Source organism: Mustela nigripes, chromosome 11, assembly GCF_022355385.1.
Source record: "Mustela nigripes isolate SB6536 chromosome 11, MUSNIG.SB6536, whole genome shotgun sequence".
Lineage (NCBI taxonomy): Eukaryota > Metazoa > Chordata > Mammalia > Carnivora > Mustelidae > Mustela > Mustela nigripes.
Genome location: NC_081567.1, coordinates 12,961,462 through 12,967,461, shown reverse-complemented (window position 1 = coordinate 12,967,461; position 6,000 = coordinate 12,961,462). Strand labels below are relative to the sequence as shown.

The window sequence follows — 6,000 nt, the reverse complement described above, 5'->3', positions numbered from 1 at the left end:
CCCCCCCCGCGCCTCGGGCCCCGGGTCCCCGCGGCGGGCGGCCCCTCGGGCGGGCGCGCCGGGAACGGCAGCGCTGCGCGGCGGCCGGCGGAGGCCACGAGGCCCGCGGCCTGGGGTTGGGCCGAGGCCGGGCCGCGCTCCGCGCCGAGAGCGGGCTCGGTGCGCGGCGGCGAGGGCCGCCGAGCGGGGTGCGCCGGGGCCGGCCCGGCACCCAGCCGGTGCGCAGCCAGAGTACCACGTACGCTGCAGAAAATGGGGGCAGAGTCCAGTGTCAGAAACCGAGCCCGTCCTCCAGCCTCACCCCACACGATCACAGACTAAATGCAGTGGGTTAAGTCCCAGGGACAATGGAGCCCACGACCGGGCCATCGGCAGACACCCCCGCCGCTTAGTCTTCGCATCCGCCGACATCTGTAGGCCTCCCACCCGCAAACGTGCAGCCGGCCGGTCCCCCAGCGTCCACCAGACGCAGGCAAGGGATGAAAGAATACCGCAGCCTCGCGAAACGGGCAGCAATTACGATCGTTCTATCCTTTATGGCCACTGTGTACCCCAGGGCCCCCTGTAGGGTCTGGAAAGGAAGGCATGGGGGCTCCATGCCCATGAACTTGGTGTTGGGTGGATTCCTCTGCGTAACACACTCCTCCCAGAGCGTGCCAGCTCCCTGCCGTCTAGCCTGGGAGCCCCTCTGCGGAGTTCTGGCCTCTTACCAGCTCTCTTGACCCCAGAGGCCCTGAAAAGGTACTAGGCCCTACATGGGGACGAGGAGACCCGCTGCAAACTTCTGGAGTTGTAACTCCGTGTCTGCAGTTTGGTGAGCAGGAAAAGTTGCTGTGATTTCCCAGCACCAGGGAAAAGAAAGGGGCACACAAGGCGAGCTCCACCAGGGAGGGTTCTAGGGTGGTGCGGGGAGCACCGGGGGGAGTGAGGGCAGCCCACAGCTCCCCATGTCCCTGCTGGCGCCCATTCCCTGCAGCGCCCTGGAGCAGAGAGGAAGGCACCGGGCTTGGGAGAGACGTACATCACATACAAATGCCATGGAGACTGGCTCAAAGCAATAATGTCCCTTCCTCACTTCTTTGAAGTTCAACATCCATCACGGTTTGATTTCATGGCGCTCCTGAAAAACCTCTCAAGAGGGAAAAGAGGGGGTGTTTGCTGTATAGCATGTATTTCTTTAACCTCTGTGTGCAAGGGGTTTTGGAAATGGGGGCTCTTCTGTCTTGAGCCTGATCCACTCCCCAGCTCGTAGCACTGTGTGGGGTTTCTAAAGACCCTTTAAAAAATACATATATATGTCTGTACACATATATATGTATGTACATATACACATATATATGTATATACATACGTGTGTGTGTGTGTGTATATATTTATAATAGCCATTTTTCTCTACCCCTACCCCCAAAGAAGTCAGAAGGAAGGGTGCCTCGGCCAAACACATGCATTTGGAGTTGGATTTTCCAATTGCTTATACGATGTCACAAAACCCAGCTGAGGCCCTCAGGCTAGGGGCATTCACACTGAAGCTGTTCTGCAGTAAGAAGACAGCTCAAAGGCAAACATTAAATTTTCAAGAAAAGACATTAAAATGTTGTTTCTTTTGGTGCAATCAGAATGGGACGCTTTTCTTGTCTTGTTGCTCTAATAAAATCAATATTACAGGGAAGAGATTGCCAGAGCTCCTGCCAGGTCCCCCACAGCGTAAACGGAGATGCACAAAAGCACGGGGAACTTAGCTGACCAACGAAAACAAGCACTTAGCCCTCCGCAGAGCTTTCATGCGGCAGCCTTTCTGACACTTCACCATGCCCTGCATTAGATCGTCCTCTCTGATTATCAAGGACTGGATCTCAGAAAAGCCTGGGATAAATCTGCATGTGTCCCTGTATTTCGACCATTTGTAATCCGGAGGAATGTGGAAATACCAATGGCCAATCCTCTGGAGAACGCGAAGAACCGGCGTGTACACACTGTGTCCATATCTGGTCCCCTGGCCCCTGCCTGTGACCCTGGCCCCGCCAGGCCACCACCACCCTCTGGCTGGCTCCCTTCCTCAGCCTCTCCCCAGACACATGCATGAGTCCATTCTGATTGGTTTCCAGGTTGTTCCATGCCCCCTCCTTTCCGGAAGGACGGGAATCAGTATCCACGTCGGAAAGGAAGAAGGAAGGAAAGGAAAAGAAAAAGAATGATCCCCCCAGGGTGGCTGGGTCCCCGTCAGAGGTCTGACTTTCAGGAGCCGAGATTCATCCTGTGGCCATGGTGGTGGTGGTGGTGGTTTTTCCCTGAGAAACTTGGCTTCCCTTTATTGTCATTTTCATCTAAAGGTGGCAGGCAGGGGTGTCTGGGTGGCTCAGTCAGTAAAGCGTCCTACTCTTGGTTTCGGCTCAGGTCGTGATCTCCGGGGTCCTGAGACTGAGCCCTGAGTCAGGCTCCAAGCTCAGCAGGGAGTCTGCTTAAGATTCTCTCTCCCTCTCTGCCCCTCCCCCCAACTTGTGTGCATGCACACTCTCTCTAAAATAAATGAAGCTTTAATAAAAGAAAAGAGGTGGCTGGAAGCCACTATGTTATATTCAGAAGATTTAACCTACCAAGCACTCACGGCTTCTCTAACATCACCTTCCACTTCTGAACCAGATCTCAGGAAGGCAAGTCTTAAAAGGCAGGTACCCTGACACACTGCAGATAACAAGAATATGGACTCAACCGTCTTCCCAGCGTTAGATCAGGTATTTCAGGAACAAAGAGGAATTTTAATATAAGACCAAAGACCTGAGTCAAGTTTATGATTTCCAGCTAAAACTTAAAAACAAACAAACAAAGACCAAACTCAAGCAAAATTAAAATATGGAGTCATCATTCTCGAGTCTCAAAATACAGCTAAAGATTTGTTTTTAAACTAATGGCAAACCAATGTAAATCAATGTAAAATGGCAAAGGTTTGAAGCTTAAAATGTGATTTGGTTCAAATTGTATCACAAATTACCAGATTGAGATTAAACAATTTTTTGGTAAAATATTTCTTATGAATTCTGGTCTTCTGTAGAGCATCTTGTTACAAGAAAAGCTCATTAATTTGGCGTCCTCTCTCCAAAATATAATGAACTTCTGGCATTCCCTAACAGAACACGGGTTGGTGACTCTTGGCAGGTGGACAGAGGTTAAGCAAGAGGAGGTCTTTACGAAAATGTTTGTGCTTCTATATTTTACTTATTTTTTTTTTTAAAGTCGACTCTATGCCCAACGTGAGTCTCAAACTCATGACCCCAAGATCAAGAGTTGCACCTTCTACTGACTGAGCCAGCCAGGAGCCCCTTGAGCTTCTGTATTTTAAATTATGTGGTATAAGAAGACCTCTAGAGAGGAGAGAAAACCCAGGATTCTGTCTTCGAAACTCACCCCGGGAAAGAGGTCACCCCAACTGGGTTATTTCTGTGTCTCTAAGAGCTTGATCTTTTCAAATTCTAAAGCTCTACAAGCGTTGGGAATTCAAGTTTCTATCCATTCTTTGGGAAGAGGTGAAGAGGCAGTGTCTGGTTGACATCGTGACCCTGTCACTTCCAAGCCAGGAGACCCTGGAAAAAGTCCCTCCCCTCTCCGTGCCTTAGTTTCTCCATCTTCATCGGAGGTATGGGGACAACAGTACCCACACCTCCAGGGTGGCTGTCTGTGTGACACCTGTCACTTTGTCAGTGGCTCTGTGTGTTGACTCTCATGATCAAAGATGGCACTTGTTTTTGATTCCTGGGGAGACCAACAAAATGAAAGCATAATCTAGTATGGTTGCAATGGCCATTCCGCTGGCCATGCCATCTGCTGGATTCTTTTGACGCCAACCACCATGTGAACCACCACGCGAACCACCACAAGAACCACCGTGAGAACCACCCCTGAACATCAGGAATGACACCTGTCCTAGAAAGCACACCACCTGTACTAGGGAGCCCCACTCACACAGGCAAACAGCCCTTTCGGACGGGGTCGAACAGGAGACTGTATAAGCTTGGGTCACTCAGAAGGCTGGTGAGTTGGGAGCCGCGTGCATCTTCTTGATAGGTGGTAAAATCTGATCCTGAGTCAAGCAAAACCCTCCAGGAGTTCACCAGGCTTCCAGAGCTTCCAGATGTCAACCATCTAATGGAAAGAGCTTTAACTTCTTCAAATGTAAAATAGTGTGCTTCCCGATTATGTCATGTTGATGCACTGAATTGTAATTTCTGACTTACACAGGCCCACACTGTGATCCGGGGCTACAGGAATAGTTTCTTACTGGTGCAGAGGCCGGTTTGCTGGTTTTGTTCCAGCAAACAAGGGTGGGGATACCCACCACCCTCAGTGCGATTTTAAATTCGACCATCGAGGACTAGGTCTCGCCCATCTCTACTCACGCCGGAGCACAGCAGCGCTATGAGGGACAGGAGCCTGAACCGCTCGGCATTTCATATTATCCACTTGTCAGGATATAATGCTAGCTGATTCCCCGTCATATCCCTTCTTTCCGAACTGACCTGGTTTCTTGTGGCCATTATTCACATCGTGGAATTTGCAGACCTGGTACCCACCATGGTACCGGGAGGCCTCCCTCAATAGCTGACAGATGAGAGAGAGGGAATAGGTGGCCGAGGTTTTCCCAGCCCGCTGGTCGGGTTGGGGCGCCTGACAGGCGTTGGGGTACCCTGATAGAGGGGAGAGAGGCTAAGGGCAGAGGACACTGCTAGGAGCAGCTGGACGGGGGCGGGAGCGGGGGCTGCTGCTCCTTCCCCATGGCAGGCGACCAACAGCCCTCGTTTGGAGAGCTGGAGCCAACAGGTTGCTCACCGCCAGGAAGCAGGAAGCTGCCCCGTTGCCAACATTGTCCTGCTTCCCACCTCTGTGGACTCCTGACATTACGCCTTCTGTGATGTCCAGCCCAGATTAAAACTCTTTCTGGGTCCTAGGGATTTCTCCTGCTCGGCCAGATCACTTTAAACTGTAGATCAAGATGGCCTCCCCTCGTGATGCATGGCTGGTCAACCTCGGCCAAGCCACTGGGCTCCGTACCCCACCTCCCCACCACCGCCCCTTCGGCACAGGCAATTTTAACATGGGAGCTTCATTACTTATCACTCTGAAAGAAGGCGACAATAGCTCATGCTCTCACTGTTGTAAAGCAAAAGCCTCTACCATTACATGCCTGTGTTGCTACCATTGATCATGGGGCCGCAACCAGAGGGAAGTAAATAAACCGACCCGGGTTAGTTTATGATGCGTACTATTGAGACGCAGGGCGGAATAAATATTTTCCAAGTGTGGAAGTCGAGAAAAAGAATTTTACTTTCAAACTTCGCAGTGTGCTATAAACTACAGAGGGAAAAAAACAGAAGACCCATAAACTATCTCTCACTTAACCACCAAATCTACATTACAATATTAATATTCAGAATGTGACAACGCCACCAAGAAAGGCAATGAAAAATGAAATCGTATCCAGTCTCCGCTCATGCTGCCCAGAGGCACCTCATTTTTTGCTGATGAGCATGAGGTACGGACTCTGAGGCCGGGCCCTCCTGGCTCTCCCCTGCGCTTTGGTCACCAACTCCCCCCTGGGGACACCATTCCCTACCGGCCGGGGGGTTCGCCGTCTGGGGTCTAGAGGCCTGGTCTGATGCGGAGTCGCAGTTCTGGCGGAGCGTCCGGCCCCTTTGTCCCTGCACCATGTACTATCATCTGCACGATGGGGTGAGTCCTGACTCCTCCCTCCCTGGGCCAAACCGGGATTTCCACAGACCTGCAACATAGAGAGGTTCCAAGGTCCAAGGGTGACGCTCAGGCTGTCTCGGCTGCGCTCACAGAGGCAGGGTAGGTGGTCGTCGACCTTCACAGTTTTACGGTTTAAAAGGTGACCGACACCCTATATTCAGGTCACCGGCAAAAGTAACATGAGAAATGGTGGCCAACTGCACGTCAGCATTTCTTTCCTTACAACCTTCAACCTTCTCTCAAGGGCTTTGCTCTTTT

At 51.5% G+C, this 6,000-nt stretch overlaps 1 protein-coding gene across 4 annotated transcripts in view; it reads right to left on the bottom strand.

The window, feature by feature from the left end:
- Window positions 1-6,000, bottom strand: part of AUTS2 (activator of transcription and developmental regulator AUTS2) — a 1,069,563-nt gene that overhangs the window by 81,116 nt on the left and 982,447 nt on the right. The gene's annotated exons all lie outside the window — the stretch shown is intronic.